Source organism: Zea mays, chromosome 3, assembly GCF_902167145.1.
Source record: "Zea mays cultivar B73 chromosome 3, Zm-B73-REFERENCE-NAM-5.0, whole genome shotgun sequence".
Classification (NCBI taxonomy): Eukaryota; Viridiplantae; Streptophyta; class Magnoliopsida; order Poales; family Poaceae; genus Zea; species Zea mays.
In genome coordinates, this window is record NC_050098.1 from 55,907,332 (window position 1) to 55,925,496 (window position 18,165).

General features: G+C 55.1%; 1 long non-coding RNA gene across 1 annotated transcript; it reads left to right on the plus strand.

Annotated features, from left to right (window-relative positions):
- Window positions 1–236: 236 nt before the first annotated feature.
- On the plus strand, window positions 237–3,864 carry LOC103650108 (uncharacterized). The gene is made up of 2 exons (XR_002267994.1): window positions 237–1,977; window positions 2,104–3,864. It is a non-coding gene; the product is annotated as an uncharacterized lncRNA (long non-coding RNA).
- The last annotated feature ends 14,301 nt before the right edge of the window (window positions 3,865–18,165 follow it).

Below are 18,165 nucleotides of genomic sequence, written 5' to 3' on the forward strand. Positions count from 1 at the left end.
TTGCTACCTCAGGCGAAGGTATCGACGTTCGCAGCGAAGGATGACGACGAACGGCGCCTGGCGGCACAAAAGTTCCAAAGGGCCTTGTTATAATTTTTCTTTTTGTATGGACTTTTGTGTACACCTTTCCCTTTTGTACACCTCGAGAAGGTGTTGTGGTCTTGTACACGTGCTACGCTGTTCGATTTAATACAGGTATTTTTTACCTTTTCAAAAAAAGGTCCCCACCAGTTTGCTAGGGTTCCTTAGCCACAGCATTCTCAGCGCGACAGCCAGTGAGGCATCAAGGTTAGCAACCGTTGCCCCCGCCCCCAATTGTTTCACCAGTTTGCTAGGGTTCCTTGAATGAGCAGCCACCACATCCTCGTGACAGCTGGTGAGAGCGGCCGCGGCGGAAGGTTCAATAAGGCGGAGGTGGAGTGGTGGGTGCTGGCGTCGGAACGAGCTGCGACTGGGTGTCAGCGGCGGGCTCTCTCCGTCGCCGCCTTCGGCAGCACAAAGTCCCGGATCTACGGTGGGGCCCTCATCAGTGAGTACCACTATCTTCCTTATCTTATTAATCGCAGTTTGGAGCGTAGATTAGCTAGCTATCAATCCCTGCCGTGTGCTTTACACTTATGTTTGCTTTTTCCCTGGCTGGTAACCTCGCTACCATGGACCATTGCATTAGTTTCGTGAGTAATTCTCATGGCTGGCAATTAATGAACTGGTGTTGGCGGGGCATTCAGTTGAATTTACTTAGAAACCGTACCATTCACTTTTGAGGCATATGGCTGAATTTACTTGAAATTATATCATCCAGCCTGAGGTTTATATGAATTTGAGAACGACGACACACATCATCAGACATTCCTCCTTTGTTACCTTAGTTGTTTTTTTTCTAATTTACACAACTGAATGCTGCATGTTTGATTAAGGGCCTATTTGAAAGCGCATGGTTTTTTTCTTTATTTTTTAGAAGAGAAACTTACATTAATATTTCTATATATTAAGTGTGGGAACAAAGATAGTCCCTCGCTATATACATGTCAGTACTTTTAATGTCAGTCGCACGATCTGGGGTTTTTCTTCACTGCGAGGGATTACACAACTACTGTCTCCCTTTCCTCTCTATCAACTGACTATTTCCTTGCTCTAATGATCATCATATTCACTCCCAATGAAAAAAGAATCTCAGTGGAAGATAGGTAAATATTTCAACCTTATTTCTAGAATTACAACTCTTTCTTTACATAGTCTTTTCTTACTCGAAATTGCATTAATGATCTGGGGTTCCATTTTTCTTTGTGCCAGTAGAACTACCATCTGGGGTTGATTGTATTCTGTCAGGTAAAGTAGCAACCAGATGTGCATTCGATTTCCTTTTGTGTTTCCCAACTGAACTATGCGATTTGTGTGTGCTAACAATATATTTTATTTCCCACTCTCATAGCTTCCTCCATGTCATCTCCTTTTGGTCTGTTCAATCGAGTAAAATTAAATGCCTTTGGTTATGTTGAAATGAACAAGCTCATATGCTTTGACCATGCTAAGTGTTCCTGATATAATATCTTATTGATGTCGGCTAACCACTCCATTATGCTGTCCTGCTGTCCTTCACACACTAAAAAAGGGGGAAATATTTTCTTCCTAATTGGTGCCTTTGTCACTAGCTGCCGAGGTGGAATGCCTGTTTTAGAGTTTATTTAGGTTCAGATTGCCAATCCTGTTTTAGTATCTTTAGTGCATTATATACATCAACTTTCAGTTCTGAAAATGTCTATTTGTTCATCCCTTAATGGTGTACCTTGCCTTGGCGAGACCTAAAACAGTTGGAATGCTTACGTTATTGATTCTATTTCAATATCCTTAATGCATTATATGCATATGAACTCGCATATTTGATATTGTATTTTAAATGACTATTTGTGCTACATTTGAAGGACATCTTTAGGACCACAGTGACGGTTCAAATACCCATAGATTCAGATGAAACAGGTGAGGTTCTACAATTTCCTTATTTCTTTTTTTAAAAAAAAGTCTGTTTTACTCAAAGAATTTGAATTTTATATAGTAGCTAATTATCATTACCTTTCTAAATAACTATTCGTGCTACATTTGAAGGACATCTTTACGACTGCAGTGACGCTTCAGATATCCAAAGATTCAGATAAAATAGGCGAGGTTATACGGTTTCTTTATTACTTTATTTTTTAAAAAAAAGAATGTCACCTACATCAGCTTGGTTAGTATTCCCTCAAATTGTTGTTGATCCAATTTATGACCATTAAGAAAAAACACGAGCATAGTCATTACAATATTTTCACTCTTCAAAGCCATTGTTTTTAAGGGCATATGTAGTCATAGTGCTCTCCTTCTGTTTCCTGTCACTTGATGACCTGTTTAACAAAGCTCAATCCATAATGAAAAGGATACTCTGCATTCTCCTCATCTCTAAGTCGGTGATCCATATTTTTATAAACATTGTCTTGGAAAGCTGGAAGGTGCTATACATTATCCATGTGTTAGGTGGGCATGTCATCTTACACCAATGAGAAGGTAAACAATCCGATCATATTTAACTGTTTCTTTCCACGCATTGTACATTTACATATCTTCCCTACTTACATGGTGAAGCTATCTATAACTTTATTTCGACCATATTTAACTGTTTCTTTCTACGCATTGTACATTTACATTTCTTCCCTACTTACATGGTGAAGCTATCTATAACTTTATTTCGACAACGTAAGCTTCTCATAACTCATCTCACCTGCTAAACTATTGATAACTTTATTTAGGCAAATTAGCAGCTTCTACGTAATTGAACTATGTGATGAACCTGTCTACAATCAGCCTGTAGTGTGTGCATCATATACCATGAAGCGTTATAGGACCCTTATTTACTTAAGCATTCTGGGAACAACAGAACAATCTCTGAGCTATACCTGCTTGTTGATTCTATTAACCCCTAACATTTTGTATCTGTTGAATACAACTAATAATTGTATTTCTTTTTTTCTCTGCTATAGGAACCTCTTCGTGTTGCACTATATTCTAATCTTCGGAATCTCATTCAGAACCTTATGAGCGGCAGTGAAACTATCGAGCAACTTATTCACACGCTAATCAATGATAACTTGGATCTTGGTTGTGCCATCATTGAGGTTGTGGCAACACGTCAGGTAGCTTCTTGACAATTCTAATTCTGCTGAACTAAGTACACCTTTGACTTCTCCTTAAGTAGATTTAAAAGCGTAAGGTTTACAATCCCAGATTGTTTTTACAATTCTAATGGAGTTGTCAGTTTTCTGGACATCTGACAATGATTACTCAAAGATAAACTATATTGTGTTAAAGGCTAGTTGGGTACTACCATTGTCCTGAAATGTAATCGATTTGAGTTTGTCCTAAGTAACTACATTAAGTTTGACCAAGTTCATAGAAAAAAGTATTAAGTATTAGTGGCATTGAGGAGATCAACTATAAAAATTTATTTCATAAATGTATGAGTTGAAAATGATGTTCATCTATTATTGTAAATATTATTCTTCTCTATAAATTTGCCAAATTTAGGATAGTTTGACGTAGAGCAACTCAAAAACATTATATTTCAGGATGGATCTATTTATTATTAACATCTTCTGTCTGATCACCATTGGAAGTAGATCTGGCTTGGGGTATAGTAGATTGAATATAGAGGTACATGGGGTGTACAATATATAGGCAAGGATCATCAAGTTTGACGTCGGCAACGTGGTCATGGTGACTGGCGGGAGGAACACCGAGCGTGTAGGAGTCATCAAGAACAGGGAGAAGCACAAGGGCAGCTTTGAGACCATCCACGTGCTGCTTGGAGCTTTTTGCTATGTCTAGTTTTCTCCTATTTGTTGTATAGGAAAACATAGAATAGAATTCAAATTTGGTGGTCGCAAAAGTGTGGAGACTTTAATTCATATAAAGTTGGGCTTAACATTAGTGCAAACGGTTGTATTTTAGTTTAGATTTAGAGTACACTTATGTATGCGTTGTTTGACAATGCTTATGATATATTGAATGGTACTTATTTATATTATATTAATTATAATGTTGTTTAATATATGTGTATGTATATTTCTCTTTCAAATTATTATAACATGATATCTAAAAAAATGATTATAAATTGAAGAATGTATGCCATGTAAGTCATTTCGTTTAAATCTTAATAAGACGGTTACCAAAATGTCTAATATCAGTCTCCTAAATAAGATGGTTTCTAAAACGTCTATTATTAGTCACCTAAATAAGATGGTTTTCCTATTGTAATCGTCTATTATTGTAGGATATTCGAGACGGTTTGATAAATACTTTATGACTTTTAATGTTTGTATTATCTATGGTTCTTTAGAAGCAGTGTCTTAAAAAACCTAATTCAAGACGGTTTATCGGACGAAATGACTTAAACAAATACCTTTTTCAGACGGTTTATCGGACAAAATGACTTAAACAAATACCTTTTTCAGACGGTTATAAATTAAAAACTGTCTTATATAATATCTTTTAAGACGGTTTATAACCATCTTAAATGTGGGACATCTTTTGCGACTCCATCAAAATTGGACACTTCATAAGCGTCTTAATAACTGAAAATTAACCGTCTCATATAGCATGATCTGTAGTAGTGATAATCCACCGTTATAACTTCAAAGTTTTTCAGCTTTCTGATAGATTTCAATCTTATCTTAACATGCCTTATAGACTTCATGTTATTCCTAGAACTGTTAACCTTTGTAATCACCGTTTGGTTGTCACAGTTCATGGAAATAGTCGGTATCTGTCGGGGACCATAATTAGGGGTACCCCCAAGACTCCTAATCTCAGCTGGTAACCCCCATCAGCACAAAGCTGCAAAGGCCTGATGGGTGCGATTAAGGTCAAGGCTCAGTCCACTCAAGGGACACGATCTCGCCTCGCCCGAGCCCAGCCTCGGGCAAGGGCAGCCGACCCCGGAGGATTCACGTCTCGCCCGAGGACCCCCTCAAGCAACGGACACACCTTCGGCTCGCCCGAGGCCCAGTTTTCGCCGAGAAGCAACCTTGGCCAGATTGCCACGCCGACCGACCATATCACAGGAGCATTTAATGCAAGGATCGCCTGACACCTTATCCTGACGAGCGCTCTTCAGTCGACAGAGCCGAAGTGACCGCAGTCACTTCGCCGCTCCACTGACCGACCTGACAAGAAGACAGCGCCGCCTGCGTCGCTCCGACTGCTGTGTCACTCGACATAGTGAGGCTGACAGCAGCCAAGTCCGGCCTCGGGTGCCATAGGAAGCTCCGCCTCGCCCGACCCCAGGGCTCGGCCCCCGTCTCGGCCTCAGACGACGAACTCTGCCTCGCCCGACCCCAGGGCTCGGACTCAGCCTCGGCTTCGGAAGACGACGAACTCCGCCTCGCCCGACCCCAGGGCTCGGACTCAGCCTCGGCTCTAGAAGACGACGAACTCTGCCTCGCCCGACCCCAGGGCTCGGACTCAGCCTCGGCTCTGGAAGACGACGAACTCCGCCTCGCCCGAGCCCAGGGCTTGGACTCAGCCTTGGCCTCGGACGACGGTCTCCGCCTTGTCCGGCCTAGGGCTCGGACTCGACCTCGACCTCGGAGGAGCCTCCGCCTCGCCCGACCCAGAGCTCGGACCGACCATGTCACAGGGGGGGCATCATTACCCTACCCCTAGCTAGCTTAGGCTATGGGGAACAAGACCGGCGTCCCATCTGGCTCGCTCCGGTAAACAAATAATGATGGCGCCCCGCGTGCTCCATGACGACGGCGACTCTCAGCCCCTTACGGAAGCAAGGAGACATCAGCAAGGATTCGACAGCCCCGACAGCTGTCCTTCCGCAAGGCTCCAGCGCTCCTCCGACGGCCACGACATCACATGAACAGGGTGCCAAAACCTCTCCGACTGCCACGACGGCATGTACTTAGGGCTCTAGCTCCTCTCTGCTAGACACGTTAGCACACTGCTACATCCCCCATTGTACACCTGGGCCCTCTCCTTACGCCTATAAAAGGAAGGTCCAGGGCTCTCGTACGAGAAGGTTGGCCGCGCGGGAGAACGGGCCGACGCGTAAGTCTCTCGCTCTCTCCCACGCGGACGCTTGTAACCCCCTACTGCAAGCGCACCCGACCTGTGCGCAGGACAACACGAAGGCCGCGGGTTTCCCCTTTTTCCTGTCTCCTTTCCCCCCTTCGTGCTCCGTCTCGCGCTGACCCATCTGGGCTGGGACACGCGGCGACAATTTACTTGTCGGTCCAGGGACCCCCCGGGGTCGAAACGCCGACAGTTGGCGTGCCAGGTAGGGGCCTGCTGCGTGTTGACGAACAGCTTCCCGTCAAGCTCCAGATGGGTAGTCTTCAGCAACCTTTCCAACCCGGGACGATTCTTCGTTTCGGGAGTCTTGAGTTCATGTCCCTCGACGGCGGCTACGACATGATACTCCTTCCTCCGCCGCGCGACAGTGACAATGGCGGCCGACAGCCCGCCCGCCAGTGGCGGAATCAACGACGTCTTCCCCACGTGGCGGAAGAACAACGTTCGGGTTTGTCCCGTCACCTCCCCCGCCGACGGAGGAGGAGGCAGGGCAACCATGGCCAAGCAGGAGGCGGCACCTCGTCGGCTATCGAGCGAGTCGACTGCACCGGCGCCCCAACGGGGGACACGTCGGGCGATGACCTCGCGTCTGAGACGAAGACGAGCGCCGTTTCCCCACAACACGCCAACTGCAAGCGAACGAATGACGCCAGCACGCTCGCGAGGGACTTGCTGGGCGTCACCCTCGTACCTGAGACGACGGTGCAGTCCGCCCCTAACGCGACTTCGTCACCGCCTGTCGACCAAGAGGTACTGACCGATTCCCATCTCGTGCCTTTTGGATTCAGCTTCGACCCACCAAGCGACCTCGCTTCGGTGGAAGCCTTCATAGAGGCATGTACCAACCCTCTGGGGTACCATATGCGGTCGCCCTGGGATAGACTAACGCCTGTCTCGACCTACGGGCCCTCGAGTTCCAAGGAAGATGACGAGCCAGACTTTTGTTGGAATTTCTCCGGGCTCGGTAACCCCAGTGCCATGCGGGACTTCATGACCGCATGCGACTACTACCTCTCCGATTGTTCCGATGGTAGCCGCAGCTTCGGCGATGAGGACTGCGACCCAAGTCGTGAATGTTTCCACGTCGATCTAGGGGGTCCCGGCGAAGGCAACCATCTTGGTATGCTGGAAAACGGCGATCCCCCTAGGCCAGCGCCTCGCATTGACATCCTTCGGGAGCTAGCTGTGGTCCCAGTCCCTGCGGGGGGTCAGGACGCACAGCTCGAGCAAATCCGCGAGATGCAGGCCAGGCTCGACGAGGGAGCAGGAACACTTGAGCAGTTCCGGCGGAACATCGGGCAGGAATGGGCAGACCGAGCTCCGGCCGGAGAAGCGCGTCATCTACCCCAGGGCATCCAGCACCGCATTGCCGACGGCGTCAGGGCAAGGCCACCACCGGTTTCCAGTGGGGTCGGCCAGAACCTGGCTGCGGCAGCAATAATACTCCGCGCGATGCCGGAACCATCGACCACCGAAGGGCGGCGTATCCAGGGAGAGCTCAAGAATCTCCTAGAGGATGCCGCGGTCCGACGGGCCAAAAGCTCTGCCTGAAGGCAGGGGTACCCCTCGGAGCATCGCGCCGCGACTTCCCGATTCATGCGGGAAGCCTCGGTCCATACCGGGCGCACGCGCAACACAGCGCCTACGGCCCCGGGTCGCCTCAGCAACGAGCACCACCGCCGCGACCGTCGAGCCCACCTCGACGAAAAGGTGCGCCGAGGCTACCACCCCAGGCGTGGGGGACGCTACGACAGCGGGGAGGATCGGAGTCCCTCGCCCGAACCACCCGGTACGCAGGCTTTCAGCCGGGCCATACGACGAGCGTCGTTCCCGACCCGGTTCCGAACCCCGACTACCATCGCAAAGTACTCGGGGGAGACGAGGCCGGAACTGTGGCTCGCGGATTACCGACTGGCCTGCCAGCTGGGTGGAACGAACGATGACAACCTCATCATCCGCAACCTCCCCCTGTTCCTCTCCGACACCGCTCGGGCCTGGCTGGAGCACCTGCCTCCGGGGTAGATCTCCAACTGGGACGACCTGGTCCAAGCCTTCGCCGGAAACTTTCAGGGCACGTACGTGCGCCCTGAGAACTCCTGGGATCTCCGAAGTTGCCGCCAGCAGTCGGGAGAGTCTCTCCGGGACTACATCCGGCGATTCTCGAAGCAGCGCACCGAGCTGCCCAACGTCACCGACTCGGACGTCATCGGCACGTTCCTCGCTGGCACCACCTGCTGCGACCTGGTGAGCAAGCTGGGTCGCAAGACTCCCACCAGGGCGAGCGAGCTGATGGACATTGCCACCAAGTTCGCCTCTGGCCAGGAGGCGGTTGAGGCCATCTTCCGGAAGGACAAGCAGCCCCAGGGCCGCCAGCCGGAAGATGTCCTCGAGGCGTCCACTCAGCGCGGCACCAAGAAGAAAGGCAAGAAGAAGTCGCAAGCAAAACACGACGCCGTTGACGCGGACCTTGTCGCCGCCGCTGAGTACAAGAACCCTCGGAAACCCCCCGGAGGTGCCAATCTCTTCGACAAGATGCTCAAGGAGCCGTGCCCCTATCATCAGGGGCCCGTCAAGCACACCCTTGAGGAGTGCGTCATGCTTCGGCGCCACTTTCACAGGGCCGGGCCACCGGCAGAAGGTGGCCAAGCCCACAACAACGACAAGAAGGAGGATCACAAGGCAGAGGATTTCACCGAGGTCCACGACTGCTTCATGATCTACGGTGGGCCAGTGGCGAACGCCTCGGCTCGGCACCGCAAGCAAGAGCGTCGGGAGGTCTGCTCGGTAAAGGTGGCGGCGCCAGTCTACCTAGACTTGTCCGACAAGCCCATCACCTTCGACCAGGGCGACCACCCCGACCGCTTGCCGAGCCCGAGGAAATATCCGCTCGTTGTCGACCCCGTCATCGGCAACGTCAGGCTCACCAAGGTCCTCATGGACGGGGGCAGCAGCCTCAACATCATCTACGCCGAGACCCTCGGGCTCCTGCAGATCGATCTATCCTCGATCCGGGCAGGCGCGGCGCCTTTTCACGGGATCATCCCCGGAAAACACGTCCAACCCCTCGAGCAACTCGATCTGCCCGTCTGCTTCGGGACTCCCTCCAACTTCAGAAGGGAAACCCTCACGTTCGAAGTAGTCGGGTTTCGAGGAACCTACCACACCGTGCTGGGGAGGCCATTCTACGCCAAGTTCATGGCCGTCCCCAACTACACCTACCTCAAGCTCAAGATGTCGGGCCCCAACGGGGTCATCACCGTCGGCCCCACGTACCGACACGCGTACGAATGCGACGTGGAGTGCGTGGAGTATGCCGAGGCCCTCGCCGAATCCGAGGCCCTCATCACCGACCTGGAAGGCCTCTCCAAGGAGGCGCCAGACGTGAAGCGCCACGCCGGCAACTTTGAGCCAGCAGAGACGGTTAAGTCCGTCCCTCTCGACCCTAGCAACGACGCCTCCAAACAGATCCGGATCGGCTCCGAGCTCGACCCCAAATAGGAAGATGTGCTCGTCGACTTTCTTCGCGCGAACGCCGAAGTTTTCGCGTGGAGTCCCTCGGACATGCCTGACATACCGAGGGATGTCGCCGAGCACTCGCTGGATATCCGAGCTGGAGCCCGACCCGTGAAGCAGCCTCTGCGCCGATTCGACGAAGAAAAGCACAGAGCCATAGGCGAGGAGATCCACAAGCTGATGGCTGCAGGGTTCATCAAAGAGGTATTCCATCCCGAATGGCTTGCCAACCCTGTGCTTGTGAGAAAGAAAGGAGAGAAATGGCAGATGTGTGTAGACTACACTGGTCTAAACAAAGCATGTCCGAAGGTTCCCTACCCTCTGCCTCGCATCGATCAAATCGTGGATTCCACTGCTGAGTGCGAAACCCTGTCTTTCCTCGATGCCTACTCAGGGTATCACCAAATCAGGATGAAAGAGTCCGACCAGCTCGCGACTTCTTTCATCACACCTTTTGGCATGTACTGCTACGTTACTATGCCTTTTGGTTTGAGGAATGCGGGTGCGACGTACCAAAGGTGCATGAACCACGTGTTTGGCGAGCACATTGGTCGAACGGTCGAGGCTTACGTCGATGACATCGTAGTCAAGATGAGGAAAGCCTCCGACCTCCTCTTCGACCTTGAAACGACATTCCAGTGTCTCAGGGCGAAAGACGTGAAACTCAATCCCGAGAAGTGTGTCTTCGGAGTCCCCCGAGGCATGCTCTTGGGGTTCATCGTCTCCGAGCGGGGCATCGAGGCCAACCTAGAGAAAATCGCGGCCATCACCAACATGGGGCCCATCAAGGACTTGAAAGGCGTACAGAGGGTCATGGGATGCCTTGCGGCTCTGAGCCGCTTCATCTCGCGCCTCGGCGAAAGAGGCCTACCTCTGTACCGCCTCTTAAGAAAGACCGAGTGCTTCACTTGGACCCCCGAGGCCGAGGAAGCCCTCGGGAACCTAAAGGCGCTCCTCACGAACGCGCCCATATTGGTGCCCCCCGCTGCCAGAGAAGCCCTCTTGATCTACGTCGCCGCTACCGCTCAGGTGGTCAGCGCCGCGATCGTGGTTGAGAGACGAGAAGAAGGGCATGCATTGCCCGTCCAGAGGCCGGTCTACTTCATCAGCGAGGTACTGACCGAGACCAAGATCCGCTACCCACAAGTTCAGAAGCTGCTGTACGCGGTGATTCTGACACGGCGGAAGTTGCGACACTACTTCGAGTCTCATCCGGTGACTATGGTGTCATCCTTCCCCCTGGGGGAGATCATCCAGTGCCGAGAGGCCTCGGGTAGGATTGCAAAGTGGGCGGTGGAAATCATGGCCGAGACAATCTCGTTCGCCCCTCGGAAGGCCATCAAGTCCCAAGTCTTGGCGGACTTTGTGGCTGAATGGGTCGACACCCAACTCCCGACAGCTCCGATCCAACCGGAACTCTGGACCATGTTTTTCGACGGGTCGCTGATGAAAACAGGGGCGGGCACGGGCCTGCTCTTCATCTCGCCCCTCGGGAAGCACCTCCGCTACGTGCTGCGCCTCCATTTCCCGGTGTCCAACAACGTGGCTGAGTACGAGGCTCTGGTCAACGGGTTGCGCATCGCCATCGAGCTAGGGGTCCGACGCCTCGACGCGCGCGGTGACTCGCAGCTTGTCATCGACCAAGTCATGAAGAACTCCCACTGCCGCGACCCGAAGATGGAAGCCTACTGCGATGAGGTTCGGCGCCTGGAGGACAAGTTCTACGGGCTCGAGCTCAACCACATCGCCCGGCGATACAACGAGACTGCGGACGAGCTGGCTAAGATAGCCTCGGGGCGAACAATGGTTCCCCCGGACGTCTTCTTCCGAGACCTACATCAACCCTCAGTCAAGACCGACGACACGCCCGAGCCTGAGAAGGTCTCGGCCCTGCCCGAGGCGCCCTCGGCCCAGCCCGAGGCACCTTCGGCTTAGCCCGAGGCACCCTCGACTCAGCCCGGGGCGCCCTTGGCTCAGCCCGAGGCACCCTCGGCCCCTGAGGGTGAGGCACTGCGCGTCGAGGAAGAGCGGAATGGGGTCCCGCCTAATCGAGACTGGTAGACCCCGTACCTGCAATATCTCCATCGAGGAGAGCTGCCCCTCGACCGAGCCGAAGCTCGGCGACTGGCGCGGCGCGCCAAGTCGTTCTTCTTGCTGGGGGACGGGAAGGAGCTCTACCACCGCAGCCCCTCAGGCATCCTCCAGCGATGCATATCCATCACCGAGGGTTAGGAGTTATTACAAGAAATACACTCGGGGGCTTGCGGTCATCACGCAGCGCCTCGAGCCCTTGTTGGAAACGCTTTCCGACAAGGTTTCTACTGGCCGACCGCGGTGGCCGACGCCACTAGAATTGTCCGCACCTGCTAAGGGTGTCAATTCTACGCAAGGCAGACCCACCTGCCCGCTCAGGCTCTGCAGACAATACCCATCACCTGGCCGTTTGCTGTGTGGGGTCTGGACCTCGTCGGTCCCTTGCAGAAGGCACCCGGGGGCTACACGCACCTGCTGGTCGCCATCGACAAATTCTCCAAGTGGATCGAGGTCCGACCCCTAAACAGCATCAGGTCCGAACAGGCGGTGGCATTCTTCACCAACATCATCCATCGCTTTGGGGTCCCGAACTCCATCATCACCAACAACGGCACCCAGTTCACCGACAGAAAGTTCCTGGACTTCTGCGAGGATCACCACATCCGGGTGGACTGGGTCGCCGTGGCTCACCCCATGACGAATGGGCAAGTAGAACGTGCCAACGGCATGATTCTGCAAGGACTCAAGCCGAGGATCTACAACGACCTCCACAAGTTCGGCAGGCGATGGATGAAGGAACTCCCCTCGGTGGTCTGGAGTCTGAGGACAACGCCGAGCCAAGCCACGGGCTTCACACCGTACTTTCTAGTTTATGGGGCCGAGGCCATCTTGCCCACAGACTTAGAATACATTTCCTCGAGGGCGAGGGCCTACGACGACCAAAGCAACCAGACCAATCGAGAAGACTCACTGGACCAGCTGGAAGAGGCTCAGGACATAGCCTTACTACACTCGGTGCGGTATCAGCAGTCCCTGTGACGCTACCACGCCCGAGGGGTTCGGTCCCGAGACCTCCAGGTGGGCGACTTGGTGCTTCGGCTGCGACAAGACGCCCAAGGGCGGCACAAGCTCACGCCTCACTGGGAAGGGCCATTCATCATCACCAAGATCTTGAAGCTCGGAACATACAAGCTGGCCAACAGTCTAGGCGAGGTCTACAACAACGCTTGGAACATTCGACAGCTACGTCGCTTCTACCCTTAAGATGCTTTCAAGTCGTTCGTACAACTCGTGCACATACAAAGTCTAACAATCAAGGAAGGGTCAGCCTTGCCTCGGCAAAGCCCGACCCTCCCTCGGGGGCTAGAAGGGGGGCACCCCCTCTGCGTCAAAATTTTCCTCGGAAAAAGTCTTTCTGCCAGAACGTCTTTCGTGCTTTTTGACTACTTCGAAAGTGGGATCCTAAAAACGACGGAGTACACGTAAGCGGCAAGGCCGACCGAGCCGAGGGACTCCTACGCCTCCGGGATACGGATACCTCACTCATCACATTCTGCGATAAGTAACTCACGCTCGGATAAGCGATTCCGCTGACCGAACAAGTCTTAATGCTCGGAAACCTTTCTGCCGAAACGGCTTTTCGGGTTTTCTCGGCTACATCGATAGCAGAATCCTACGGACGAGTAAAGAGTACACGTAAGCGGCAAGGTCGACCGAGCCGAGGGACTCCTACGCCTCCGGGATACGGATACCTCACTCATCACCTTCCGTGAAAAGAAACTCTCACTCGGACAAACAATTCTGTTATCGACAAATAAGTCCAGATACTCGAAACAAGAGGAAAAGAAACACAACTTTACAACGCGACGACAGTATGTTTGGGCCTCGGCGGCCGCAAAAAACATATGCACACTACAGGCGAACCGATCCTGCAGGCTCAGACGTCGATGGAAGGGGAGCAACAGCACCCTCGGCGTCAACTCCACCTTCGGCGAAGTCCGACCGAGCCTCGGACGGCAACGCGGTCGGAGGATCTCCGCTCTGAAGGACGACGTCAGCACCACGCCCGGGCCATCACCTCCAGGGTCTCCTCCAGGAACCCGGCTCGAGCAGACGGCTCGGCCGGCCGCCCCGAAGCCTCAGCCAGCTGTCCCCTGAGGACACCAGCCCGGCTCATGGCCTCGGCAACCCGACTCCGGTGCTGGTCCCGCTAGTGGACGGCCCGGCCAGGCTCCGGCCGACGAAGTCTTCTTTTCGAGCCAACTCTGCCTCTGTCCACGCTGGCACTGCTGCCCTCAGCTCCGGCTCACCGCAGAGCGGCCGAGGGTTCCTTTAACTAAGCAAGAGAAGCCTCGGGCGGCAAGGCCGACCGAGCCAAGGGACTCCTACGCCTCCGGGATACGGATACCTCACTCGTCACCTTCGCACGAGGCAACTCACGCTTGGTGAAGCGGTTCAGTTAGCCGACAGGCGAGTCCTAGTTCTCGAAACGAGGAAAAAACATGGCTTCATGCCAAAAATACATACATGTTCAGGCCCCGACAGCCACAATGAACAGACACCGACACTCAAGGTACCATTACAAACGGAACTCCGGTTCCACCCCCGCAGGTACGAACAACCCCCCACATTGGAGGGCCTGCGGGAAGACAAAACCCCTGGTGGCTCGCCGACGACCGCTCCGGCAGCAGCGACAACGACCTCCGCTCCAGGTGGCCAAACAGCGGCAGCGATGGCCTCAGGGCGGACGCTGCTGCAACGAGGCCCTCGCCCACGTCCCCACTCGAGGGGCGAGGACAAGCTATCAAAGCCAAAGAGCCGGAGGCCCGGAGCACGGATGGTGGCGGTGATCCCGTCGGCGACGAGGACTTCTTCAGCCGCCACTACCTCAGCGCCGACGACGGAAGCCATCTGCCCACCGGCAGATCCCCACTTGGATCCTCCCGGGCGGGCGAGCACCGACCTCCGTGCAGAGGTGTCGTACCGGGGCAAAGGCAGGACAGCCCAAGAACACGAACGCCGCCCTAGCAGCGCGCAACGTCTTGTACGGTCCCCCAGTGCGCGCGGCGCGACGACCGCTCTCGCGGTAGGAGGGGGCACCGGGAGCCGAGCCAGAGCCAGCTGAGCCAGCGAGCCCAACGCGCTGAAGCTGACGACGCTCGCCGCCGGCCAGCCCCGCGTTGTCGAAGTCCAACCCTCCCGCTAGGCCGGTGAGCGCCCTCTCCCTTGAATGCTGAGGGAGAAGGTGACCCACGAACCCGCGCGGGAGGTAGAGCTCCGGCTCAGCCCGACCTCCGCCCCAGCCCGGATGATGAAGATCCTTGAAGCTGAGGGCAGGACTGAGGTCGCAGCCCGGCTTGCTTCTCCCCACCATCAAACTGGTGGTCACCGTCTCGGGTGACCACCGGCGAGGGGATGCAGCCGGGCTGCCTGATGAAAATCCTTGAAGCCGAACGATGGCTGAAAGGTACCAACTTCCGCGAAGTTGCGTTCCTCCAACGATGACAAGGCGGAAGGACCGCGGGCGCTCCCCATCCGGGGGCTCGGAAGGTGGAAGGACGCAAGGCATGAAGGGAGTGCGAAGACATGGTTGCCTTCCAAGGGGGTCACCCTCCTTTTAAAGGCGACTCTCCCCACTTGCGTCCTCAGCCGTCGCGGTCCGAGTCTTCTCCAACACGCTCCAAGGTCCTCCCCCTACGACACGGGGGCTGGGTCCCACGCGTCATGCAAGCTGGTCCAGGACAGAAGGAGCCAAAACCGCCGCGTGCGGTGCGCGCAACTGCCCAGCGGTTACAAGCATTCCTCCACTATCGCCTGGACCAGCGGGTGAAAGGGCGGACCGCCATGCAGGCGGCATGCAACCGCACCAAGGGGGCGCACCCTTTCGACTTCGACGCGTCCAGCATGGAGACCCAGGCCCACTTGTCATGTAATCAGCGCGCCGGTTACTACGTGCGAGAAACTGCACCGCCACTCGCGCCAGTACCGCGCCTTCTCGACTGCGGAACCAGTGCCGCGACTCGAGGCGACCCTGCGCATGACCCGACAGTGCCAACCGAGCACATCGGTCATGGGTCAGTCAGCCGCAGGAGAAGGCGCGACGGTTGATACGGCCAGAAATGGGCCGGCAGTAATGGCGGTGGCAGGCGGGCGGAAGCAGCAGTCAAGTCGTCAGCAAGCTCACGTCCCCTCCTGGGACATTGAGAGAGCCCTCTCCCACGGCGTGAAGACGACGCGCCCGTGTTCTGTTCCCCGAACAGCTCGCGCACGCACAACGGCCGCCCCGCGAGCCACTCGTCCCATCGCATTAACTCTGCGGCAGGACAGGCGGCACCTTTGGCAGGCGAAGCAGGCAACGCTTCACCTCCGCCATGATGACCGCGTCAAAAAAGGTGCGCCACGTCATTCGATTTCGTATCCTTTTCCACTTCCTCTTTCTCTCTCTTGCCATAGGGACCGGGAAAGGGGATACTCCGAAAGGGATCCTTCTCCGCGAAGGAAGTGGGCCCCGAGCCCCCTACTGATCAGAGGTTCGAAGGCTGGCCCCTCGGAAGGGTTCAACAGCCGCCTCAGAGCACTCGGGCTCCGCGCCCACTACTGGTCAGAGGTTCGAAGGCTGGCCCCTCGGAAGGGTTCAACGGCCGCCTCAGGCCACTCGGGCTCCGCGCCCACTACTGATCAGGGGTTCATAGGCTAGCCGCCAAAGGGTTCTGACGGCCGCCTCAGAGCACGCAGAGCGAGGGATGACCCTGGTTACGTTCGATACATAACCAAGGCTCAGGCTACGCTCCCGAGGTACCCTAGGACATTTCTGAGACCGACGGGAACGATTTTGTAACGGAATCGAACCAGAGGGAGGCATCGAGCCCTCGGACCCCGTCAAAAGGGGACTGGGTCCGGCAAATCACCCGCAGGTACTTTTGGAACGCGCCTCCGGGCCACTAGCCGACCCCTAACGAATGGGGCACGGGCGTCCACTCGGATTACCCGTTAGCAACTCACTGGAAACACCATGTTCGGCGCCCTCCGAGGGCAACATGGCGCTTTCCCCCCTCCTCCTTGCGGAAAGGCGACGCAGGGGCGTATGTAAAAAAGCCAAGTTTGTCCTTGACCGTCCTCTCGCTCTGTGCGGAGGCTCGGGGGCTGCTCTCGCAAACCCGGCTCCGGCCAAACCGTTGACAGCGTCAACATACCAGCCCGAGAACTTGGGACTCGACTATGCACCCGGGCTACGACCAGTTCGCATGAGGGAACAACCAGACCGGCCGAAGCATCACGAAACACACTAAGACCTTGAAGGAGTCAAATCACTCCTCCGAGGCCTCGGGGGCTACACCCGGCGGGTGCGCTCGCGCGCACCCACCGGAACGAAACGCAACCGAGAAAGACCGGTCCCCTTGCAAAAAAGTGCGACAAAAGCCTCCAAGCAAGTATCAACACTCCCTTCGAGGCTTGGGGGCCACTGTCGGGAACCATAATTAGGGGTACCCCCAAGACTCCTAATCTCAGCTGGTAACCCCCATCAGCACAAAGCTGCAAAGGCCTGATGGGTGCGATTAAGGTCAAGACTCAGTCCACTCAAGGGACACGATGTCACCTCGCCCGAGCCCAGCCTCGGGCAAGGGCACCCGACCCCGGAGGATTCACGTCTCGCCCGAGGACCCCCTCAAGCAACGGACACACCTTCGGCTCGCCCGAGGCCCAGTCTTCGCCGAGAAGCAACCTTGGCCAGATCGCCATGCCGACCGACCGTATCGCAGGAGCATTTAATGCAAGGATCGCCTGACACCTTATCCTGACGAGCGCTCTTCAGTCGACAGAGCCGAAGTGACCGCAGTCACTTCGCCGCTCCACTGACCGACCTGACAAGAAGATAGCGCCGCCTGCGTCGCTCCGACTACTGTGCCACTCGACAGAGTGAGGCTGACAGCAGCCAAGTCCAGCCTCGGGTGCCATAGGAAGCTCCGCCTCGCCCGACCCCAGGGCTCGGCCCCCGTCTCGGCCTCAGACGACGAACTCCGCCTCGCCTGACCCCAGGGCTCAGACTCAGCCTCGGCTTCGGAAGACGACGAACCCCGCCTCGCCCGACCCCAGGGCTCGGACTCAGCCTCGGCTCCAGAAGACGACGAACTCCGCCTCGCCCGACCCCAGGGCTCGAACTCAGCCTCGGCTCCGGAAGACGACGAACTACGCCTCGCCCGAGCCCAGGGATCGGACTCAGCCTTGGCCTCAGACGACGGTCTTCGCCTCGTCCGGCCCGGGGCTCGGACTCGACCTCGGAGGAGCCTCCGCCTCGCCCAACCCAGGGCTCGGACCGACCACGTCACAGGGGGGGCCATCATTACCCTACCCCTAGCTAGCTCAGGCTACGGGGAACAAGACCGGCGTCCCATCTGGCTCGCCCCGGTAAACAAATAATGATGGCGCCCCGCGTGCTCCATGACGACGGCGGCTCTCAGCCCCTTATGGAAGCAAGGAGACGTCAGCAAGGATTCGACAGCCCTGACAGCT